Genomic DNA, 14,647 nt, shown 5'->3' on the forward strand with positions numbered 1-14,647 from the left:
CCGGTAGCTTTAGGATTCGAGTAACACACTTCGAGTGATACGCTAGCACCGCAAGCAGGCCTTGCGGCCCACGCACAGCGCCAGCCCACTTCGTCGCAGCCCCGCGCGCGCGCCAAGGCCATTGCTGGGCCTGGCCTTGCGCTGGGCCTGGCGTGGCTTGGCAGCGTGTGTTTGGTGCGCTTCGGCTTGCTGGGCGATGGCCCGGCTTCATGCTGGGCCTTCGTCTTGCAGGCCTCGTCCGATGCTAATTCGTACGATACGCTTCCGATTAAATTCTCGATTCCGGAATTCATTTCCGATACGAACAATATTTAATATTTCCGATTCCGGAATTAATTTCCGTTTCGAAAAAATATTTAATATTTCCGTTTCCGGAATTATTTCCGATTTCGATAATATTTCCGATTCTGACAATATTTCCGTTTCCGGCAATATTTCCGAATCCGGCAATATTTCCATTTCCAATAATATTTTTCGATACGTACCATATTTCCGTTTCCGGCAACATCTACGACTTGGATAATATTTATATTTCCGATACGATCCATATTTCCGTTTCCGACAATATCATCGTTTCCGGAGTATTTCATTTTATGCCTTTGACGATCTCAGCTCCCACTGAAACCAAGATCCGTCGATTCTGAATATCCATAGATGGAGTATTTAATTCCATTAAATACTTGATCCGTTTACGTACTATTTGTGTGACCCTACGGGTTCAGTCAAGAGTAAGCTGCGGATTAATATCATTAATTCCACTTGAACTGAAGCGGCCTCTAGTTAGGCATTCAGCTCACTTGATCTCATTGAATCATTAACTTGTTAATTAATAGTGAACCGGATTTATTAGACTTAACATTAAATGCATACTTGGACCAAGGGCATTATTTCCTTCAACTTGAACTAATAATCTAATTATTACTGCAAAACTTCATGGTACGCAGACCATACATAAAAAAAATTACATTCGAAGATAAACGGTACGATACGTATTTAACTATCCTAGTTGGGCCATACTAGTCACCTGCATAACCTGCAATACATAATATTATAATGTTCATTCACCTATTCGTATCCTAAAACAAATGGCCCAAGTAAGGTTACACATATTACATGATTAACTAAAATCACGTTCATGTAAACACGTTCTAAAATATTAATCAGTTCCAAATTATAAATCATTAAGTATATTCTAAATATATTTAATTTAATTAAAAAGATTGTCCTACGAGAAATTAATTAAAATAATTAATTTCAATAATTTCATTAAAAGGCTCCCACTTAAACCAATACTGTATAAACTTTTAATTTTAAATATTTAAACTCACGGCCCAGGCCAAGTTAAATAAAATAAAATATTGAAAAATTCCAATGTTAGCCCCTAGGTGTAAAAATAATCCCAAAAGTAAGGCCTTGAATTAAATCCAAAGAAAAAATTAAACAAAATAATGCGACGTGGACTTGGCTTGCACCCAGCCCTCCACTGCCCAGGGCACTCGTAGCACAAGACGTGTGCAGGAATCCCACGCCCCGCGCAACACAGCAGTAGCACACAGGCACGCATGCGGGCCCATGTGCACGAGCACCGCTCGTCGCTGCTTTCGCTACTACATTCGCTTGGCCAGCCCGTGCTGGCACGCCATCTCCCTCGCTGGTGATGCGTCGCTGCGCCTAGCGTATTGCGTGCAAGGAGCTCACCCGTAGGCTTTTCCCAGCCTCTCGTCCATTGCCGCACACATGCAGGCGGCACGCCAAGCCCATGTGCATGCCAGCGCTGGCTCAGTGCCCCTGCCCTTGCCTCGTTGTAGCGCGCGCCACAACCATGGCACGAGGCCATGATGTGCGCAACACACGCACATGAACAGCAGCCATCGCCCTTGTGCGAGTGGCTTGCTCGTCCAATGAACATCAAAATCCAATTCAATGTTACGAAAAAAAATTTGCAAGATTTAAATTTTTCAAATACTTTTAACAATAATAATCGTTTTTAATTACGAAAAATAATTAAAGTGGGTGATTTATCAAAATTTCAAACAATCCAATTTATGAAATTTACAAGTCTAGGCTAAAAATTATTCAAATTCAACGAACGATTATTATGAACAAAAATTTGAATACATTAGATAAATAAATCCAAACATTTAAATCGTTCTAAACATTTAAATTTCAGATTTTTATTAAACATGGTTTAGGTGAACGATTAAAATTAACGAATGTTATCAAAATTATAATCCTTGGGTTTTTAAAGAGATATTTAAAAATGAAATCATATTCCCCTACTAGCCTTAACAAATTTTCAGATATAACCAATTAATAAAATTAATTTTCGATCATAAACATCATTAATTTAGGATTTTAGGAATTAGAGTTTATAATTAATGTTTATGAACAAATTAAATTTTAAAACCTCATAATAATCATAAACAACCGGTAGGGAAAAATTCAATTAATTATAAGTCGCGTAGATATTGTAAATAATTTTTAAAGCCGTAAAATTTCACGTTTTAATTCTTTAAACACGAAAAACTACCAAAAAATAATACTTCAGGGATGTATTTCGCATATCTGATCTCATGAATTCAACTTAGAACATCGATTCCAATCGATTTAGGCTTAGAAAAAAAAAATCGATATTCTTCGAAAACAATAATTTTTTTCTCGATCCATCCAATAAAACGAAAAAATAATTCGAAAAGAAAAAAAAAATCGACCAAATTCAACAGATGAAAAAAATGATAAAAAATACTTTAAATGAAGCTCATGATACCACTGATGGGATTTATAGTCAATCTAATTAACAAATAAGCGGAATAATCCATGTAAAAGTATAGTTTAAGCAATACATACTTTTGTAGCGTGTACTCCCGAATTAGTCTATTAACACGAATAAGAACTCCAAACGTATTTCCTCTACAAATGTCCACCGACACCTGCAGATCCTCGTTGAGTATTGATAGCTTAGATCTCTAGTCAAGGGTTTAGGCTTTTGGGATAAACACATTATGGAGGCAGAGAGAGAGAATTGGGAATCTCAAGGTGTGCTAGGTTTTAGTGTATAACTTAGGTTAGTTGGAAAACCACAAGTGAGAAGTAAGGAAATAACCCTTAGGGTTATTAAGCTAACCAGCCAAAGACACAAAGCTTTCAACCGGCCTGCAAGCCAACACGCACATCACAACCACCAGCGCATGGGCTTGGTGTGCGATGCTGCTTTTGCATCTATGCGCCCCCAGCCGCAAGGGCATGGGTCCGCTCTACACGTACTGGTAGCGGTGTTGCCTGCAGACTTTGCGAGCTTGGCTCGTTGGCCGCAGTGTTGCTCATCCCTTGTCGTGTTTCGCGTCTAATGCCTTACGGTCATTATTTATCGTATAGTACTTGACAATCCAATGTAGTATGGTACGATTATTGGTTTCTCCTAGCTTACTAATATACGCAATAAGATATATGATTCTGATCCAACGTCTTATCGTATATTTATGTTTTTCGAACTAATTTCTCGAAAATCCATTAAATGAATTTCTGATTCATTTAATTCGGCAATCTGTTATGTCTTGGTATGACCTTGTAGGTTCAGTCAAGAGTAAGTTGTGAGTCTAATAAGGATTAGAACTCATTGATCGGAAACATTTCTCCAGCTACTTGTTCTGATCACTTGATCTTACTGAATTAATTATTTGTAATTAATCTGAACATTGGTATTAGACTAATGCACCTTGAGTGAAGGACACATTCCTTCATATAGTAACTTTCATAAATAGGAAGCTTCCTAAAATAGACTGGACTGTATTTAGTCGCATTACATTCTGATACATCTAAATATGTGGGTGTACATCGTTAGAAAGATTGAATTTGGTTGTCCGCGTGCAGCACACCTGCACGCGCGACAATGTTCTAGTACTTCCCTTTAGGCTCTAGGATAACATAACTTGAATGATAACATTTCCCGAACTCAGAGTTCTTGGGCACAACACATGTAAATGTTAACTCAAGTTTCTTAGAATACGCTTGCTAGCAAACGATACGGCCTTACAAAGTCAAAGTTAGTCTTATAAATTATATATGATTTGTATCATGCACATAACATGGTTACAAAGGCCTTGTAATAATATTTCAATAGACTTATCATAAGCCCAAATCTGAGTTAAAACGAATGAGTTATAAGGATTTTACTTGGCTTTGCCAAAACGGAACGACCTCAACTCTTTGGGCCATAACTCGAGATTCACAAATCCCATTGACGCAAAACCCGTACTATTTGCTAGAATCAGAGTTTGTATGAAAAAGTTATGAGCTGTTGAAAACCAATGTTTCAAGAATTCGCGGAACAAACCTTCCAAAGCTAGAATTTTCTAGCGTTGACAGGTTGGCGCCACTTATTTGGCAGGAGCTAGTTTTTTTTTCTAGCGCCTACTACAATTTTTGTCCAATTTGAATACAATTTAGCGTACAATTTTATCCGATCTTTTGCAGTTTTCGTCAGTTTCCAATACGCTTAAACTTACAATTCTATCTGAATTGGTAATCCTAATTGTATCTGAATTCCACCAGTCTACACTATAAATACAACCCTTTTGTACCCCAAAATATACAACATTCAGTATCACTCATCTGTTATTCTGAATTTCTCTCTCCTCTCCTCTTTGTATTCTGAATTCTGTTGAAGTCCAGTCTCGATATTATTCTTCTGATCTTATTCTAAGCCTAGCCTATTAGTCAAATCTCTAGTCTAAGCTGGTGATCTGGTGGGGACTCTAGGATAATAGTAAGGCAACAAAGGTCATTCTAAAGCTTAACGGAGATCTAGCAAAGACAACTGGTATTTGTTTCCGAGAACCGCAATATAGCCAAAACTATATTGTAACGTGCATTATATTTTACTGTTTTCATCACCCTCTATAAATTGTTCACCTAATCTTGTTAACTATCATGCCTAATAAGATAATCTCAGGACAATTTGGATCTTGCTAGATACCATAAACCAATCTAAATCATCTTTTGGCGTTGTTTTACTAAATACTTATTGTAGGGGGTTTTTGTAATACCTCGTATTTTTATAATATTTATAAGTATATTTTATTATATTTATAAAGCATTTTACGATTAATTAGCATTTAAATAATATTTAAATGTATTTTATTTAAATGTGTTTTAATTAATTAGAATATTTATTATTTTAATTAATTACGAAACGAATTTAATTCTTGAGTCGGGAAATTAAATGGGTTGCAAATGATTTTTAAAGGCTTCGGGTCTTAAATAAAAAGTCCAATTCGTTTTATTAAACGAGCCCAATCAAAAGAGTTTAATTCAAGTCCTAAGCTAGCCCAATCATATAATTCCCTAAGCCCAATTCTAATTTCCTAAGCCTAGCCCATTGAAAATAGGGAGCCTATAAATAAGACTCCCCATCATTAATTGAGCCCCTAAAATCTCATGAACCCTCTCTTTTGCTTTGCTTGCCCATCACTCTTCCTCTCTCCTCTTTTGCTCGGCTCGTCCGAACGCCCGCACAGCCCCGTGCTCGTGCCTTCGTGCTGCTGTTGCGTCGTGCTGCTCGGCCTCACGCCCCAGCGCGCGCTGCACTCCCTCCCTCGTTCTCTCTCGCGCGCCAGCTCCCAGCACCCCCACTCGCTCTCTCGTCTCTCTCTCGCGCACAGCGCCCAGCACCTCGCGCCCTCGCGCATCCGTCCCGCGCGCCCAGCGCGCTGCTGCTGCTGCCTCGCCCCTTCGTCGCTGCGCGCACCCGCACACAAGTTGTGCGTGTGTGTGTGTGGTGTTGTTCGTGTTTTGTTCGTTCTTGTTCACTCTTTTCGCCCAATCACATTAATTCGTGGTTGTTCCGTGCTATAGGCCGGATTGGTATAATTCTCTTCTTCCTTGCCTATTCTATTTCAATTCCGTATTTTAAATTATAATATCAATATTGTTTTGAGTAATTAAAATGTTGGGAACCGGTTATGAATACCGTGGTTTTAGGATTTGCGTGTTGTGATTCATTAGGCTTGTTTTAATTATTAAAGGACGAATTTTCAGATTTGTTTATTGAATAAAGAATTGATTTTTATGATAATAAATTAGTTTTATTGGGATTTTCAAGTTAGGGTTTTAACCTAGACCTAATGAGTCAATTGATTAGCATAATTAGGTGATGATTTAAATTATGATAATCAATTATATTTTCACATTTGAATAAAGGCTTAAAGTGTTGATTTTTATTGATTTTAAAGGCGGAAAAAGTATGTTTTCGTACAAGGGATTGGTTTGCAAATTGAGACGATTATATTATTGAAAAACGATTGAATTCTAAAGTTTAAATGAGGTTTTAGATTTTATAAAGTTTCTGGAAATTTAATGAATATGGAAATAATTTAAGTTTCATTATTTTGATGATAGGGGGTGATTTCTAGTTGAGTGCTCGTTATTGCAAAGTGGCCCCTACGCTTAGGTATTCAAGGTACGTATAAGTCTAGGGCGACCACACCTTTTGTCAATGACATTACATGATTGTTGATGATGTGAATTATATTGTGTGGATTCATATATGCTTTGGTGAACGATCATGTGGATTAATATTATTGGAATTATTGAATTGTTGGTTAAACAATCATGTTCAGTTTATTATGAGTATGGATTTCCTTGTCAATCATGTTGTTCAACATTTATGCATGTATGGTTTGTTTCACATGCAAGGGATGGATTATTTATTTGTATGCTATTGTACGGGATGTCTAGCATACTTTGAGCCAATTATTCATACCTCGTTGTACTATTTATTTTACCACATGTGAAGGGTTAGCTCGTGTAAGACACCGAACATGTAGGGTTCAGTTGGGAATATTATGTATGAAATAAATTAGGATTTGTCGTACAAGGGCTCAACCCTCATGTTAATGTGCATGATGTGGAGTCTCACTTTGGTGAGGAGGAACATCGTAGTAATTTCACAAGAGTCTTGCTTGGTTGATCACAAGTCTTAACGCATTAAAATAAGATTGTTTTGGTTGTTGTTTATTAATTGTATGAAATGTACATTGTTAAGTCTTGAGTTCACCTTTAATAAAATTTTAATAAACGTAAAGTGCAACCAGAACAAGCTTCAAAACTCTTGGAACGTATATACCTTGAGTATGAACAATGGGGGGAGTCTTTCCGGAAAGCTCGTACTCCTACTAATGATACAAGACGTTGTTTCATTTATAATATGCGCAGGAATTCCGTCGGTATGGCCCGACACTCGGTATGGTCCGAATTTATTATTTATTATTTGGTGTATGGTTGGCTCCCATCACTTTTTCCTTTATGGAACTTTCTTTGGCCCGTTCGAAGCTTATTCTAATTTAATTGTGAGTCAAGAGTCGAGTCTTGTATTCATGATTGATTGTTTATTATTATATGGCTTTTGCATGTTGATTAGTACTTAGTGATCGAGTGATGCATGTTTTAGTTTCATTCACTCTATTCTTGTAAGTACTCAGCTTTTGCTGACTATGTGCTTTGTATGTTTTGGTCATGGCCTTTGCCTTAATGACCCTATGATGATCTATCATTTGCACTTGCATTGATGGGGAGTAGAATAAAATAGCAGGTTGGTAGATCGGAATCATGTGGCTTGGGATGATCGAGAGAGTTGCATGTTTTCGTATTTCGAACTATTTAATTATACTTTAATTATGTTTTCGTATTTAAACTATTTATACTTTGGTTTTTGGGCCATTATGGTTCCAAATTGTAGGAGGCCACAATATTACATTAATTATGTTTTTAAAAGTTAGTTGACATTAATTTCCGCTGCGTAATTCTGGTAATAGCCTTAACCGCTATCACGGTGGCGGTAATGCTTTAGTAATTCCTTTATTTTAAGTTGGAAAATGATTTTATAAAAGCAAGGAATTATTAGGGTGTTACAAAGTGGTATACTAGAGCTTAGTTTCATTCCTTCTTTGTAGTAATCAATACTACAAAGTGGTAATCGGAGACTAATGCGGAACTTTAAGATTTTTAAATATTATTTTCCTAAAGTCAAAACGTATTATTTTGAGTACTCAATATTTTAAGGGTCAAATATTAATTATTATGGGTCGTTTGATATAAGTTGAAAAGTTGGATTATTATTTAATTTAATTAGTTTTTCCCGAATTTTTTTTTATTTCGAAATTTTCGAATTAAATTCGAATTTATTTTATTAATTTCGGAAATTCTTTTATTTAATTATCCGAATTATTTTAATTATTTATTTATTTATTTATTTATTAGAGTATTTTTCGAATTCATTTTTTTATTTTAGTTTTCGGATTTTTCTTTTCTTATTATCCGAAATTTATTTATTAAATTAATCCATAATACTTATTAATTTTCGATTTTAATTTAAATAATTTCAACTAAGTTAGGAGTTATTTATTAATTAATTTCGAAAATTAATATTATTTTCAAGTGAGAAATGGGTAGACTAAGAAGGGCATATTAGTTTAAGTATGCATTTTATGTGATTATGTGGATTATTAATTGCCATGTATATGTTCTAACCATGTTTTATCTTGCTTTATGTGATTAATTGCATCATATTTCACGTTGAGCATATATTTGTGCATTGAAAATTGTATGGGTCCACGAACTATTTATTGTATCCTTTTGGGGTTGGAATTTCTATGGAAACGCGTTAGTAAGACTTTTTAGTTGTGAATTATCAGGAACTAAGGATGCTACCTTCTAAGTTCACCAGTCTAGGATACTTAGAGAAGATGGATAATGAGACTCCTCGCATGTATGTTCAGAAGATCGTGTTTGCTTGTGACTATTTGGCTTCGACCAAGGATATGCCCCACCTTAGGCACAAAGATATGATGGCTAGTATGGTTATACATTGTTTGCCCCATAAGAACCCTTACATAGATCTCAAGAACAAGTTCAGTGACATGCATTTTGATGATGGTACCCCTAATTGGTACAAATATGGGACTAGTGATGGTAGGTGGAAGTATGATTCTGAGGTTCTTGCTACTATCTTAGAGGTTGCGGAAAATATCTATGAGGATGGGAAGTATTCTGCGGGTCTAGGTATGGGCTATGGAGGAATAGAAAGTGATGGTGAGGATGGCATGATCCATGATGAGCAAGCTAGTGAGGTTGAGGAGGATAGTGATGATGATGTGGTAGATATTGAAAATCCTAATCCTATAGTTCCTGAACCAACCATTGAGATATACAGTGGATCTGAAGATGAGCTTGAAGAGAACAATGTGGTTGATAGGGAGCCACAGCAAAATGATGAGGCTATGGATGAAGACTCGGATCCGGAAGAAGACTTGGATGATCCTAATGATCAAGACTTTACTCCAGAGCAATACAAGGAAAGAATTGATCGATCGTCGTGACGACGTTAGTCTCTAGAGAAATGTAATCCTTAGTTTTATTTTTCGTTGAATAATAAAGTGGCAAACTACTATTTATGGTTTTTAGTTTTATTATAGTTGGAGAATAAATGTTATGGCATTAGTGGATGTAAGACTTATTCATTGGAGTTTTAAAAAAAGAATAGAATTTCCTTTTTCGTTATCTCTTAAGTTCAATTCTCAATTCTAAGTCTTGTGGGTATCGCAAAGGGATTAATTGTTATTTCTTCAATGAAATTTTATGTGTAAGGTGCTCTAGTAGCAACCATCTAAATTTACTTGCATCGAATAGTGGGGTGAGAAGGCCCAAAAATGGCGCCAACTCTTCCCCTAGGGTGCGCCTAAACGTGTTCTTGTTGTGAGTAGGTTCGTTGTCGAACTAGTGCCTTAGTAATGTCGTGTCCAACCAAAATTAAAGTTAGCCTTTTTATTTTATTCAGGAGAAGGGATATGGCTAACCAAGAGATTTCTGAAGTGGTTAGACAACTAGCTGAGGTAGTTCGAGACCTAGCTCAAACTAGAGCCAACCCAGTGCATGATCCGGCTGGGGAAATGTTTAAGAAAATAGCTCAAAGCAAGCCTCCACTGTATAGCGGAGAGATTGAACCAAGTGTGCTTGAAAACTGGTTGAGAGAGTTTGATAAACTCATTGTAGCTGTGAATTACCCCGAAAACCTTGGGGTGAACAGTGTTGTGTACTACCTGAGAGGTGAAGCTGATTTATGGTGGCAACGATGTGAGAATACCCTTAGAGCCACACCTAACCTTGGGTGGGAAGTAAAGGGAATAATGCCCTTGGTCCAAATATGCATTTAATGTTAAGTCTAATAAATGCGGTTCAGTATTAATTAACAAGTTAATAATTCAGTGAGATCAAGTAAGCTGAATGCCTAGCTAGAGGCCGCTTCAGTTCAAGTGGAATTAATGATATTAATCCACAACTTACTCTTGACTGAACCCGTAGGGTCACACAAATAGTACGTAAACGGATCAAGTATTTAATGGAATTAAATACTCCATCTATGGATATTCGGAATCGACGGATCTTGGTTTAAGTGGGAGCTGAGATCGTCAAAGGCAAAAAATGAATACTCCGGAAACGATGATATTGCCGGAAACACAAATATGGATCGCATCGGAAATATAAATATTATCCAAGTCGTAGATGTTGCCGGAAACGGAAACATGGTAGGTATCGGAAAATATTATTGGAAATGGAAATATTGCCGGAATCGGAAATATTGCCGGAAACGGAAATATTGTCAGAATCAGAAATATTATCGATATCGGAAAATAATTCCGGAAACGGAAATATTAAATATTTGTTCGAAACGGAAATTAATTTCGGAATCGGAAATATTAAATATTGTTCATATCGGAAATGAATTCCGGAATCGAGAATTTAATCGGAAGCGTATCGTACGAATTAGCATCGGACGAGGCCTGCCAGACGAAGATCGCCCAGCAAGCCGAAGCGCACCAAACACACGCTGCCAAGCCACGCCAGGCCCAGCGCAAGGCCAGGCCCAACAATGGCCTCGGCGCGCGCGCGGGGCTGCGACGAAGTGGGCTGGCGCTGTGCGTGGGCCGCAAGGCCTGTGTGTGGTGCTAGCGTATCACTCGAAGTGTGTTACTCGAATCCTAAAGCTACCGGGATTCGTCATATGATTAAATCCTAATCCTAATAAAGATAGAATTTGTTTAATAGAGTTTTAATAAGATTCTAATTAAATAAATTAGTATCCTAATAGGATTCCAAGTCCTTTTCCATAACTCTATAAATAGGTTCCTAGGGTCACATATTTAGATCGAGAGTTGAAGTATTCAAAAGGTAAGATTTTCAAGCAAAAATCAGCCACAAACACTTGCCTATTAGCCGAAAATCCTAATACCTTAAGGGCGATTCTAGTTGGTCAAGCTTAAGGCGGATCCGGACGTGCTGTGGACTATCTACGGAGGGACGACACTTGGAGTCCTAAAGACTTGTTCTTGTTCGGTTCGGGCGCAGCTAGGGAGGGCACGCTACAAAGTGTATGCATCTGAATTATGCTAAATGATTATGTGTGAATAATATGTTTCCTGGCTTTATGGTTTTTCCGCATGATTTATGTTTATTCATATGTATCATAACCTAACACAAGTACTCTTCTAGATAGTTTATTTAAAAATTATAAGTTTTATTTTGATTGGTTTCAAGACTGTGGCAAGCTAACAAGGTGAAGAGAAGATTGGATGCTTCAAGACCAAGAAATTGGGGCCATACTAGTTCACCAAATTTAAATATGCTTTTATATTTTGGTATATCTATAATATGCATATGCATGTGTATGTTGTTTGTATGTTTGATTAAGGATTTAGTTCACTAAATAATCAAAGATCCTAAGCTAGGAGCGACATAAATGTCGCTCATCAATACACTTTCTCTTTTTGATATGTTTTGGTCCGCACTTCCATTATATTAATATTTCTCTATTTCTTGTGGTTCCAAACTTACTCACATCATCTTTTTACTACTCCCTCAATCCCAGATTAGTTGTTCCACTTTCTATTTTTGTCAGTCCCAAATTAGTTGTTACACTTCTAAATTAGGACTGACCCCACAATTATTATATGGTCTCGCTTTTCCCACTAAATTTTTTTTTGTCCCCACAACCTCTCTCATTCAATTAAAAAAAATACCCAACTAACTTCTATCACATCTACTTTTTCAATAAAATAACAATTGATAACCAAACAACCACTTTTCACCTAAAATTGTGTGTAAAGGTAAGTGTAACTACTAATATGAGACGGATGAAGTATACTCCCTCTGTCCCTTAATACTCGCACCGTTTTGACTTTTCGCACTATTCACATAATTCACTTTGACCCTATTTTATTTCTAGTATATGAAAATAAATGTTAGTATATAATATATTGTTGGCTTCTTCTTAATATATATTTTCAAAATATTAATTTTTTACAAGTTTTTATAATATGTAGTTAAAGATATTGGTGGTCAAAGTTGTGCATTGGCAAGCGTGTCAAGTAGAAACGGTGCGAGTATTAAGGGACGAAGGGAGTAATAAATAATTCAACCACTAGCCCACTTTCATCTTTTTTTAATAACTTCAACTCACCTCTCTTAAAACTATGTGCCGGTTTAAGCAGGGGCGGAACCAAGGGGGAGCTGGCGGGGGCCATGGCCCCCCCTATGATTCTAGTCAAAAATAAGTTTTGCAAGTAATAGACAGCAATTTCATTTAGCTTAGTTGGTTTGCTGCCCATTCCCAAAGAAAATGCGTCGGGGACGAATCTTAGCGCCGGCATCCTTTCATTTTGATTACTCTTTTTAATGTGGTCACTTTACTCTTTTACTTTTGCAAATATCAACATGCTTAGTAAGTTAGTATACGGACATACGGAACTCTTATTTTTATTTTTAGTTTAACATTCATACTCCGTACAACTTAAAACTTATAAGTATATTTTAAGAGAAACTTAAAAGTTTGTATTTTAAATATAAACGACAGAGTAAACGTTCAAAAATTATTATTGTTTCTCAAGTACTATAATTCTTATCTAAAATTTACAAATATGTTATATATGTAATATTTTAAGTATTTACGACTACTTTTTGTTTTTCTACTCGTTTTTACTTTATTTGATTTTGTTTTTAATCGTTCTTACCAATATAGATGCATTTTATGGAAATGTGTAATATTTAATAAATTTCTTAACCTTTATCTTTCTCCTCCTAAAGTATTCACATCATTGGTTTGTACGGGGTATAGTATTGAGTATTTTAGTGGAACTTAATAGAAAAAATAAATTGAATATTACTTTAATTTTTGAAAATCATGTGAAATAAAATGTATAATTATTTTTCGGACAAACATAACATATAGTGTCTTGGTCGGTTGGCCCCCCCAAAGTAAAATTTCTGGTTACGCTACTGGATTTAAGTGTACCTATTTTAAAAATAGGGAGAGAGTAATATCTTAGTCATGCATCAAAGGGAAGTAGGAAGTAAGATACGTCGACCAACTCCAATATATTAATACGCAATTACCAAAGTTGATTAAAATAACATATATCCGTGCAACCTAGAATACGCATAATAATGTAAAGTCGTCCAACGAAAACGCTACGTAACCCAACCCCAACCCACCTTACTTAAGTGAGTGAGGTCACCGCATAGGAAGCGTCTTGTCTGTTAGATCAACATCTCTATTACCATTTACCATTATTACGTACTCCCAACCTTTGCTACTTCCCAAATACTTCTTGACAAACCCAGACATATCGAATATTTTTCTACCTACGCCTCACCCAATTCTACCATTTTAGATTATCAATAACCCATAAATATGACCAATGCCTAATCGACCAATGCCATCGCATTAGGCATAGTCTCGTACCATGTCTATTTCCAAATGAATTTTACACTTTCTATTTTCATTGTTTAATAATGTTCTTTACATTGTGATTTATACTATTTTTTACATGAAAATTTATTATACCTCATCCGTTCCCGAAATATGGCACTATGGTTGACTTTTACTCCTCTAACCATTACTTTGACTCTTAATATCTCAAATCATATACAAGTAAAACTTATAAAAAATTAATATTTAAAAAATATATATCGATATGAATCTAACATGACCCACATGAGTGAAATTTCCTTACGTACGAATCACTAACAATGGCCAAATTCGTAGTGTGAATAGTGAAAAAAACAAATGGTGCGATATTTCCGGAACGGAGGAAGTATTACATTTGTTACCCAAAAACATTTACAATTTTCCATTAACTTCCTCTTATTTTATTCATTTTCTTTACACTAACCTTTCCACACATTTATTTTATTTTATTTATATTTTAATGTATATTACCCACATTTTTACAAACTCTCCACTTTTTTTTATTCATATTTATGCAAATAGTAATCGTAAAAATCATTATGAAACATAGGTAGTATGAGAATATTAGACGGTTTCAATCACAATATTTTATTTTTAAAGCATATTACCTCTGGTTCAAAATGATATTCAAATGTACTATTTGCACAAATGTTAAGACAAATGATGAATAGTGCGTGAAAATATACTACTTTCGTTCCTATATGATCTTTACGCTTACTATTTGCAGGGCAATTAATAAGGAAATTTTATTAACATGTGATGGTGGGAGTAACAAATGATAAAATGAGTGGCTATAAATTGTAAAACAATGTTAGTGAATGAAAATTAATATTAAAGTATTGTGAGTGG

This window comes from Spinacia oleracea, chromosome 6, assembly GCF_020520425.1.
Source record: "Spinacia oleracea cultivar Varoflay chromosome 6, BTI_SOV_V1, whole genome shotgun sequence".
NCBI lineage: Eukaryota > Viridiplantae > Streptophyta > Magnoliopsida > Caryophyllales > Amaranthaceae > Spinacia > Spinacia oleracea.